Source organism: Quercus lobata, chromosome 11 (assembly GCF_001633185.2).
Source record: "Quercus lobata isolate SW786 chromosome 11, ValleyOak3.0 Primary Assembly, whole genome shotgun sequence".
Classification (NCBI taxonomy): Eukaryota; Viridiplantae; Streptophyta; class Magnoliopsida; order Fagales; family Fagaceae; genus Quercus; species Quercus lobata.
Genome location: NC_044914.1, coordinates 44,680,024 through 44,692,198, shown reverse-complemented (window position 1 = coordinate 44,692,198; position 12,175 = coordinate 44,680,024).

The following is a 12,175-nucleotide window of genomic DNA, read 5'->3' as shown; positions in this document are numbered from 1 at the left end:
GGAAAACTAGGTTTTGGACAGAACCAAGGCATTGCATGGTCCACGGACCCAAGCCTCAGGGGAAACCAACTACCTGGATGTAATGAAAACTAGGTTTTGGACAGAACCAAGGCATTGCAAAGTCCTCGGACTCAAGCCTGTGGGGAAACCAACTACTTGGATGAGGAACCAACTATTTAAAGAAAAAAACTATGGCCCGTAAACCTCGAAATCCCTCCGAAGAGAACTCCGCGTTAGCAGACGGGTTAATACCTTGATTGCGCGGATTCCTCGGTCTACCCTCGGATCCCCAGTATCAAAGGGGTTGATGCGATACGGCGCAACATATTACCCCAAAAGCACAACCAAAGTCCCTCGCTACTTAGCTACCCTTTCAGACGAATTATTTAGAGATTATCGTTCTCGGACATTGGTCTAGCATGCATCGCGTAGTACTCAACGCTTATCCCGGTTAGTTCCAAGAATTTAATTTATTGAAAGTTACCATTGTTATACTTGATAATATTTATGAGTTTAAATTAGTAGGAACCCGTGTTAAAGCATTTTTTCTGCCTGGAATATCCTTAAGGGCAAGCTTGCATTTAATATTCATGCATAAAGTAGTTGTTACGGAGAAGAAAGATATGTAGGGAGAAATAGACACATATTTTATTAAGACAAAGGAACAGTACAGTGTACAATGAAAAGCTGAAACAAGCTTACACTCAAGCTGACTACATAAGTAAAGGAAAATACAAGCGAGTGGAGAGAAGGCCGTGGGGACAGCTCAGAGGAGAGGTTGGCTACTGCGCCAAGTTATTGTCTAAGGAAACCATTCCTCGACACCTCTGCATGCCCATAACTCAGGCAGCCAAAGAACCTGACCTCAAGCTAACACCATCTACAGAAAAGGTGCTAGGAGCTTGAGGTTGGGAAGCCCCCACAAAAATTTGCCTGCCACAAGGTAGACAGTGCTGATGGTGGAAATTCCTTCTTTGGACATACCGAAAAACTGGCATGACCAGAACCTGCTTCGGATTTTGACTAAAAGAGGGAAGAGGACCCCCTCCCCTATGACGAAATGGAATGCTCCCTTGAACTTGCACCTCTTTGGCCCGTACCTCCCTACTCTGAGTCTCGGGGGGACATGACGCCTTTGTGGCGGAGGGAGCTCCTTTTTCCCAATCTCTGCCTCAAGCATGATGAACTAAGGGAGGAATCTGAAGGATTTGTGTGTGAAAAGGAGCAACTTTCTCTCCTATTTATGTTAAAAGATAAGGTGGTGGCATTTAATTCGCGCAGCGTCCCAAGGAACGCTACAGACAAAACGTCTCTGGCTCGACTTCCAACGTCGTCTGCAACCCTGAGGTTAAAGGAGTCTCGAGAAGGTGCACCTCGAACACTGGGACGCTAAAAGGTACCGCGTGATCAGAAGTTATGGAAACACCTCTTAATTTGTGGCCCAGTAAATTCGCGACCCAGGCCCGTTCGGCATATGGGCCCAGGGACAGAACCAAGGCCTTGTATGGTCCTCGGACTCAAGCCTATGGGGAGACCAAGTATGAAAAATTATAAAAATTACAAGTTTTTGGCAGAACCAAGGCCTTGTATGGTCCTCGGACTCAAGCCTATGGGGAAGCCAAGTACGAAAAATTATAAAAATTACAAGTTTTTGGGCAGAACCAAGGCCTTGTATGGTCCTTGGACTCAAGCCTATGGGGAGGCCAAGCACGAAAAATTATAAAAATTACAAGTTATTGGACAGAACCAAGGCCTTGCATGGTCCTCGGACTCAAGCCTATGGGGAAGCCAAGTACGAAAAATTATAAAAATTACAAGTTTTTGGGCAGAACCAAGGCCTTGTATGGTCCTTGGACTCAAGCCTATGGGGAGGCCAAGCACGAAAAATTATAAAAATTACAAGTTATTGGACAGAACCAAGGCCTTGCATGGTCCTCGGACTCAAGCCTATGGGAAAACCAAATACTTGGATAAGAAAAGGTTTGACTCTCATAAGAAAGGTTACTTGGTCAAAATGTCAGGTCACTTCATCCACGGCTTAAACACCATAGAATGTTAAGGCCAATAAAGGTGTAAGGAAAGGGGTGGAACGCCCCAGCATTTAGTCGTATAAAAGGGCTATTCATTTGGTAGGGGATATGTCCTCGGACGGCTATTTCTCACACGGCATCAAGCCTTCGGTTCTCTCCTCGGCTAGTTCCGGGTGAGTACTATTTTTTACGGGTCGGCCTTATTGTGCCAAGCACTTCTATTAAAGCTATGGCGACATCATTTTATTATCAAATATTTTGGTCTTAGTCGTCATTAATTTAGATGCTATATTATTGTACCGAGCAGCGCTTGCAAATTTATGAAAACATAGAGACATAACATGCGAAATAAGGTAGACAACAATTTTTATTAATATAAAAAAATCATTACAACATACAAAAAGGGGCTCAAACGAGCCTATACAAAATGTAAACTGCCTAAGCAACCATTACATCTGTAGTACAAAAAAGTAAACTGTTAAGCGTCTTTTAAACTCGTCTTCAAAGTTTCTCCAATCTCTGCCTCATTGCTGCTCATACTGAGAGAGGGACTCACTTTAAAAAAGAAAATGAATGAAGAAGAAGGAAATAGTAAGGAAGAAATCAATGACGAAGATGAGGGGGATGAATAAAGAAGATGGAGGACATGAGTAAAGAAGGAGGAGAAGAAGAGAGAGAGATGAAGAGACAAAGAGAGGAACAAAAGATAGAAAAGAAACAGCATCAGGGCGGAACTGGTGCTGGGAAGACAATAAGAAGAGGGAGGGGAAGGGCACCAAGGAGCAAAAGAGGGAGAAGCAGAAGCACTTAACCCCTGCCTCCGCCCTGACTCCTAACACGCCGGTGCCATATTAGGTACGCTCGTGAGGAGCCGGATGGTAACGATCTTGGGTGTTCTCGACTCAGTCACGTCGAAAGTTTGACGTGACGAGTCCCTGCTTCGGATTTTGACTGAAAGAAGGATGAGGTTGATTTTGAGTCTTCGCCATCCTTGTCCCGATCGAGCCATGATAAGCTTTATCGGAACGTGGCGTTTTTGGGAGGGGTGGGACTTTTGCATCCCTTGTTGTTATGGTAAAGTATTTTGCGATTAAGTGTATAAACCGGCGAGTAAACCGAATCTTAAGGGAGGCTAAGTATTCCAGAGTCGCAGGAGGATGAAAAGGGATTTTTGGTAAAAACAATCACCTCCTCCTGTCCTACTTATACAGAGGGCGGAGCGGGGGGCATTTAATAAGTTCAGATCTCCAAAGGAATCAGCAAACCCAAACACGCCGGTTCCGCTTCTCCACCCCATCAAAATAAACCGTCGAATTAAAGTAGTCTCGTAAATAGTGATTATTCAAAGCGCGTTTTGAATACCCCAAGCGATAAGAATGCATCAAGCGCGAAATTAAAAACTGTCTCATAGACCGGTGCACCTCTTGGGCATATGAAGCGCCGCCAGCATGTTCAATAGGCCGAATGGATTGGGCCGTAGGAAGAAGTTTGGCATCACCAAAACCCCCCTGTCCAGCCCAGAGGTTGGACAGCCGGGTTTTGAAGGGCTAATGTGGGGCGCAAATGATTTATGGGCCAGGCCCCTCTACCCAGGGAGAGTCCAAAGGCCCAGGCCGAGGAGGATTATGGCCCAAGTTCAACGAAATAGCCTTTGGGTACCGCCGAGGGTAGTTCAGTCCTCGGCAGACCCACAGTACCTCCAAAGGGAAGGGTAAAAACGGTATAGGACTGGAACATGGAAGAAAGATCTAAAATATCCAGGGAAAGCTGCTGTTATTGCCATTTAATGTTCTGAACCCGACAGAGCCGCATTCTTTGGCTTTTACAACCATCCCCAACGACTTTGAGTATGGACTGATGGGACAAGTATCAATCTTGGAAAGTTTAACCCTACGCGTGGACGAAGGACAGTGGACGCGAGCTAGTATAAAAGGAAGAGTAAGTAATCTATAGAGGGGGTTGGGAAAAATGGCCAGAAACCAGAGCCTCCCAGCCCACCTCCAGGAGAAAGACTCCAGGGGTGTAGGAAAGCTTAAGTTCATACGAACACCGCGAAAAACCCACCGCCTATCGAACAAGGCCTAGCCTTTCAAACCCACGCTCTACAAATGATATTGTTAGGGGCCTTTTCACGTGCGAACCCGACACTGTTACGGTCCGTCACGAATCGCGTCCTTACACCAATAAAATTAAATTTTGATCCATAATTTGAGCAACTTAACAATATATTAGGATCTTTCAAAAAAAAAGAATCACATGCTTTTATATTTTTTTAAGCCTATATTACAGCTTTACTTTTAGTTTTTGTTTTACCTGACATACTATCATTGTATGATTACTTTTTCTCAAAAACATTATAATTGTAAGGACGCGATTCGTGACGGACCGTAACAGTGTCGGGTTCGCACGTGAAAAGGCCCCTAACAATATCATTTGTAGAGCGTGGGTTTGAAAGGCTAGGCCTTGTTCGATAGGCGGTGGGTTTTTCGCGGTGTTCGTATGAACTTAAGCTTTCCTACACCCCTGGAGTCTTTCTCCTGGAGGTGGGCTGGGAGGCTCTGGTTTCTGGCCATTTTTCCCAACCCCTTCTCTAGTTTACTTATCTTTCCTTTTATATCTCCTTGCGTTCATTGTCCTTCGTCCACGTATAGGGTCAACTTTTCCAAGACTGATACTTGTCCCATCAGCACATACCCAAAGTCGTTGGGGATGGTTGTAAAAGCCAAAGAATACGGCTCTGTCAGGTTCAGAGCATTAAATGGCAGTAACAGCAGCTTTCCCTTGATATTTTAGATCTTTCTTCCAAGTTTCAGTTCTATACCGTCTTTACCCTTATTTCTTCTTTGGGGGGACTTTGGGTCTGCCGAGGATTGAGCTGTCCTCGGCGGTATCCAAAGGCTATTTTGTCGAGCTTGGGCCATAGCCCTCCTCGGCTTGGGCCTCTGGATTCTCCCTGGGTAGATGGGCCTGTCCCATAGATCATGTACGCCCCACATTAGCCCCTCAAAACCCGGCTGTCCAACCTCTGGGCTGGACAGGGGGGTTTTGGTGATGCCAAACTTCTTCCTACGGCCCAATCCATTCGGCCTATTGAACATGCTGGCGGCGCTTCATATGCCCAAGAGGTGCACCGGTCTATGAGACAGTTTTTAATTTCGCGCTTGATGCATTCTTATCGCTTGGGGTATTCAAAACGCGTTTTTAATAATCACTATTTACGAGACTACTTTAATTCGATGGTTTATTTTGATGGGGTGGAGAAGCGGAACCGGCGTGTTTGGGTTTGCTGGTTCCTTTGGAGATCTGAACCTATTAAATGCCCCCTGCTCCGCCCTCTGTATAAGTAGGACAGGAGGAGGTGATTGTTTTTACCAAAAATCCCTTTTCATCCTCCTGCGACTCTGGAATACTTAGCCTCCCTTAAGATTCGGTTTACTCGCCGGTTTATACACTTAATCGTAAAATACTTTACCATAACAACAAGGGATGCAAAAGTCCCACCCCTCCCAAAAACGCCATGTTCCGATAAAGCTTATCATGGCTCGATCGGGACAAGGATGGCGAAGACTCAAAATCAACCTCATCCTTCTTTCAGTCAAAATCCGAAGCAGGGACTCGTCACGTCAAACTTTCGACGTGACTGAGTCGAGAACACCCAAGATCGTTACCATCCGGCTCCTCACGAGCGTACCTAATATGGCACCGGCGTGTTAGGAGTCAGGGCGGAGGCAAGGGCTAAGTGCTTCTGCTTCTCCCTCTTTTGCTCCTTGGTGCCCTTCCCCTCCCTCTTCTTATTGTCTTCCCAGCACCAGTTCCGCCCTGGTGCTGTTTCTTTTCTATCTTTTGTTCCTCTCTTTGTCTCTTCATCTCTCTCTCTTCTTCTCCTCCTTCTTTACTCATGTCCTTCATCTTCTTTATTCATCCCCCTCATCTTCGTCATTGATTTCTTCCTTACTATTTCCTTCTTCTTCATTCATTTTCTTTTTTAAAGTGAGTCCCTCTCTCAGTATGAGCAGCAATGAGGTAGAGATTGGAGAAACTTTGAAGACGAGTTTAAAAGACGCTTGACAGTTTACTTTTCTGTACTACAGATGTAATGGTTGCTTAGGCAGCTTACATTTTGTATAGGCTCGTTTGAGCCCCTTTTTGTATGTTGTAATGATTTTTTTATATTAATAAAAATTGTTGTCTACCTTATTTCGCATGTTATGTCTCTATGTTTTCATAAATTTGCAAGCGCTGCTCGGCACAATAATATAGCATCTAAATCAATGACGACTAAGACCAAAATATTTGATAATAAAATGATGTTGCCATAGCTTTAGTAGAAGTGCTTGGCACAATAAGGCCGACCCGTAAAAAAAATAGTACTCACCCGGAACTAGCCGAGGAGAGAACCGAAGGCTTGATGCCGTGTGAGAAATAGCCGTCCGAGGACATATCCCCTACCAAATGAATAGCCCTCTTATACGACTAAATGCTGGGGCGTTCCACCCCCTTCCTTACACCTTTATTGGCCTTAACATTTTATGGTGTTTAAGCCGTGGATGAAGTGACCTGACATTTTTACCAAGTAACCTTTCTTATGAGAGTCGAACCTTTTCTTATCCAAGTATTTGGTTTTCCCATAGGCTTGAGTCCGAGGACCATGCAAGGCCTTGGTTCTGTCCAATAACTTGTAATTTTTATAATTTTTCGTGCTTGGCTTCCCCATAGGCTTGAGTCCGAGGACCATACAAGGCCTTGGTTCTGCCCAAAAACTTGTAATTTTTATAATTTTTCGTACTTGGTTTCCCCATAGGCTTGAGTCCGAGGACCATACAAGGCCTTGGTTCTGTCCCTGGGCCCATATGCCGAACGGGTCTGGACCGCGAATTTACTGGGCCCACAAATTAAGAGGTGTTTCCATAACTTTTGATCACGCGGTACCTTTTGGCGTCCCAGTGTTCGAGGTGCACCTTCTCGAGACTCCTTTAATCTCAGGGTTGTAGACGACGTTGGAAGTCGAGCCAGAGACGTTTTGTCTGTAGCGTTCCTTGGGACGCTGCGCGAATTAAATGCCACCACCTTATCTTTTAACATAAATAGGAGAGAAAGTTTCTCCTTTTCACACACAAATCCTTCAGATTCCTCCCTTAGTTCATCATGCTTGAGGCAGAGATTGGGAAAAAGGAGCTCCCTCCGCCACAAAGGCGTCATGTCCCCCCGAGACTCAGAGTAGGGAGGTACGGGCCAAGGAGGTGCAAGTTCAAGGGAGCATTCCATTTCGTCACAGGGGAGAGGGTCCTCTTCCCTCTTTTAGTCGAAATCCGAAGCAGGTTCTGGTCATGCCAGTTTTTCGGTATGTCCAAAGAAGGAATTTCCACCATCAGCACTGTCTACCTTGTGGCAGGCAAATTTTTGTGGGGGCTTCCCAACCTCAAGCTCCTAGCACCTTTTCTGTAGATGGTGTTAGCCTGAGGTCAGGTTCTTTGGCTGCCTGAGTTATGGGCATGCGGAGGTGTCGAGGAATGGTTTCCTTAGACAATAACTTGGCGCAGTAGCCAACCTCTCCTCTGAGCTGTCCCCACGGCCTTCTCTCCACTCGCTTGTATTTTCCTTTACTTATGTAGTCAGCTTCAGTGTAAGCTTGTTTCAGCTTTTCATTGTACACTGTACTGTTCCTTTGTCTTAATAAAATATGTGTCTATTTCTCCATACATATCTTTCTTCTCCGTAACAACTACTTTATGCATGAATATTAAATGCAAGCTTGCCCTTAAGGATATTCCAGGCAGAAAAAATGCTTTAACACGGGTTCTTACTAATTTAAACTCACAAATATTATCAAGTATAACAATGGTAACTTTCAATAAATTAAATTCTTGGAACTAACCGGGATAAGCGCTGAGTACTACGCGATGCATGCTAGACCAATGTCCGAGAACGATAATCTCTAAATAATTCGTCTGAAAGGGTAGCTAAGTAGCGAGGGACTTTGGTTGTGCTTTTGGGGTAATATGTTGCGCCGTATCGCATCAACCCCTTTGATACTGGGGATCCGAGGGTAGACCGAGGAATCCGCGCCATCAAGGTATTAACCCGTCTGCTAACGCGGAGTTCTCTTCGGAGGGATTTCGAGGTTTACGGGCCATAGTTTTTTCTTTAAATAGTTGGTTCCTCATCCAAGTAGTTGGTTTCCCCACAGGCTTGAGTCCGAGGACTTTGCAATGCCTTGGTTCTGTCCAAAACCTAGTACATCCAGTTGGTTTTCATTGCAATCTAGTTTTCCACATCCAGGTAGTTGGTTTCCCCTGAGGCTTGGGTCCGAGGACCATGCAATGCCTTGGTTCTGTCCAAAACCTAGTTTTCCACATCCAGGTAGTTGGTTTCCCCTGAGGCTTGGGTCCGAGGACCATGCAATGCCTTGGTTCTGTCCAAAACCTAGTTTTCACATCCAGGTAGTTGGTTTCCCCTGAGGCTTGGGTCCGAGGACCATGCAATGCCTTGGTTCTGTCCAAAACCTAGTTTTCCACATCCAGGTAGTTGGTTTCCCCTGAGGCTTGGGTCCGAGGACCATGCAATGCCTTGGTTCTGTCCAAAACCTAGTTTTCCACATCCAGGTAGTTGGTTTCTCCTGAGGCTTGGGTCCGTGGACCATGCAATGCCTTGGTTCTGTCCAAAACCTAGTTTTCCACATCCAGGTAGTTGGTTTCCCCTGAGGCTTGGGTCCGTGGACCATGCAATGCCTTGGTTCTGTCCAAAACCTAGTTTTCCACATCCAGGTAGTTGGTTTCCCCTGAGGCTTGGGTCCGTGGACCATGCAATGCCTTGGTTCTGTCCAAAACCTAGTTTTCTCATTGTGTGGGATCTTGGCTTTAGGGGAGTTAGCTCCTCGGCCAAGCCCCTAGAGTTTATCCATACGGTTAACGTTACAAGGTACCTAGTTTACTCTTTACAGGGGACCTTGGCTTTAAGGGAGTTGGCTCCCCAACCAAGCCCCTAATCAAGAAACATAGTTCCTAACAGAACTTTATGCTAGAACTCTATAACCGACGGTTAGATATAACGAAGAAACTCTATCGACCCACTTCCCATACCAACACACAAGCCTTTCCCACAGACGGCGCCAATTGTAAGGACGCGATTCGTGGCGGACCGTAACAGTGTCGGGTTCGCACGTGAAAAGGCCCCTAACAATATCATTTGTAGAGCGTGGGTTTGGAAGGCTAGGCCTTGTTGATAGGCGGTGGGTTTTTCGCGGTGTTCGTACCAGTTTCAGTTTTCCTACACCCCTGGAGTCTTTTTCCTAGAGGTGGGCTGGGAGGCTCTGGTTTCTGGCCATTTTTCCCAACCCCTTCTCTAGTTTACTTATCTTTCCTTTTATATCTCCTTGCGTTCATTGTCCTTCGTCCACGTATAGGGTCAACTTTTCCAAGACTGATACTTGTCCCATCAGCCCATACCCAAAGTCGTTGGGGATGGTTGTAAAAGCCAAAGAATACGGCTCTGTCAGGTTCAGAGCATTAAATGGCAGTAACAGCAGCTTTCCCTTGATATTTTAGATCTTTCTTCCAAGTTTCAGTCCTATATCGTCTTTACCCTTATTTCTTCTTTGGGGGGACTTTGGGTCTGTCGAGGATTGAGCTGTCCTCGGCGGTATCCAAAGGCTATTTTGTTGAGCTTGGGCCATAGCCCTCCTCGGCTTGAGCCTCTGGATTCTCCCTGGGTAGATGGGTCTGTCCCATAGATCATGTGCGCCCCACAATAATATATTATACAATTAATTGATCAAAGTCATGTAAATTTAACTTTTTTCATTATACAACTACTTTTCTTTTTTCTTTTTCTGATAATTTTGATTAGAAAAAAAAAATATTAGTTTTAGTTAATTAAGTGAATAAACTTAAAAAGTTACTTAATTTTTATATAACATCAATTAATTCATTATATATATATATATATATAATAAACTTTTTATTTTTATGATTATAATTAAACATGTGATTGTCCATTCTAAGGAAATTTGATTAAATTTACACAAAAAAAGTCACTAAATATTATGTTTTTACATTTTGCTATCATATTATTAGTAATAAACTTATTATATTTTTATTTATATAATTTAAAATTTTATTATTTATATTATTTATGACGTCACCAATTCGACCATCGATTGAATCTTGATCCGACCAAAAAACCAGTAACCAGTCCCTTTTTTGATTCTTTCACCGTATTGGTTTATAAAACCAAAACCCAAAAAAAAAAAAAAAAAAAAAAAAAAAAAAAAAAAAAAAAGCTTGAATGAAAATCTTGGGAAAAAAAAATTATAATAAAACCACTAACAAGGCCCAAACCAAATGGCAATAGAAAATCTAGTACAAGATCAATCTCATCTCAGACTAAGACTATCACTACTCCAATACCAACACAATTACATTTTTAACTCAACAAATATTAAAAAAAAAAAAAATCCTCACTTCCTCAGTGTCTTGCAGATTCACAAGTTATTAAACAATTTAAACTAAAACTAAATCAAACTTAAAGGCTAAAAGCAAATAAGAAACTCATTTACTCTTTCCAACCATCACTGTCCATCCCTGTTCAGCAACACTAACAACAACCACAACTGAACTCCATAAGTTTTATGTTGTAAAACTTTATGTATTTGCGTGTTTTTTTTTACTGTTGTTGTTGTTGTTGTCAATATATAAAATTTTCTTTTTATTAAATTGTGTAATTTATGTTTGTTAAGGAACATCTTGGAAAAAATTCCTAGAACCGCCATTGGACGGTTGCATTGATCCAAGACTGCTTCGAATCCTCGATTTAACCTCATCTCCTTTTGAGTACAACATGTATAACTACACCTTCTTCAATTATCCAACTCACATAGATTCAACTTGGAATGATTTTATACGTATCCAAGCTTGCTTAAGCAGTACCCATCATTACCAAATCGTATCTTTAATGTCTAATGAAGATGCTATCTCTATGTCTCAATCTTTTGGTTTGATTTAAGCTTTAGATGCTATGGCTTCGTTGGTTGCTTAGAAATGGATGAAGGAATTTGTTTTTGTTGGAGATGATTCTTGATAGAAGCTTCTATGGTGGTGGTAATGTTTGTTCATAATTTTTACAAAACCCTCATTTTTTGATCTTGTTTTCTCTTATTCTTTTATGTTTTGAGATAAGAGGGACATAAAAGAGAGTAAAAATACATATTTAGCCTCATTTTTAATAGAGGTGAGTAACGGAAACCTAATTGAGCTAATCTCAAGTGAGTAAAGTGCCAAATTTCAAATCACGAGTTGACAACTTAAATTTCGGTCAAACTACAAGTGCATAAGTTGTAATTAGCCCAATTAAAAATATATTGTAAAACATGAGCATATTAACTTTTAAGTTTTTGAATGAATTTTAGTTCTAATATATGAAAGTGCAAGTAAAAATTGATTGTAGGAATGGGTCTTTATTTTTTTAGCTAAATTTGGGAATGGGTCATGATTCTTGTTTAGGACTCCTTCTGGGTATAATGTACAAATCCATTCGGAGATCCATATATTAATCTAAATCCAAAAACTGAAAAATTCAAAGAAAATTAAAGCCAAGGTTATCCTATAGCATAAACCAAATCCTATTGAAATGCCACATTAAGTAATTTCTTAGCTTAAACATTGTGTTTATTTTTTTAAGCTTCATCCATAACCAATTAACCCAAAGTGAAAATTATAAAGTGAACACATTTCTCAAGTGGGTTTTAACTTTATATAACACAACACATCGTAAGTATTTAAATTTTCGTTAAAAAAAGAAAAAAAAAAAAAAGAAAAAAAAAGAAGGCAAAATCCTAGAAGATATATTGTAAAACTAAAACAGAGTATTTTAACTTTTAAGTTGTTAAATTGGAGTTCAAATATATGGACCCCCAAGAAAAATTTGATTTTGGGTATTGGTTTCCCTTTTTTCATTTTTCTTTTTCTGGATTTGTTAATGGGTCATGATTCTTGTATAAGACCCTGGTCTCTGGGTCTGGTTATAATGTGAGAATCCATTCGGAGATCAATATATTACTCATTTACTCTGAATCCAAAACTTGAAAAATTTGAAGAAAATATAAGGCCAAGGTTAATCCTATAGCTTAAACCAACCATAGATCCAGTTGA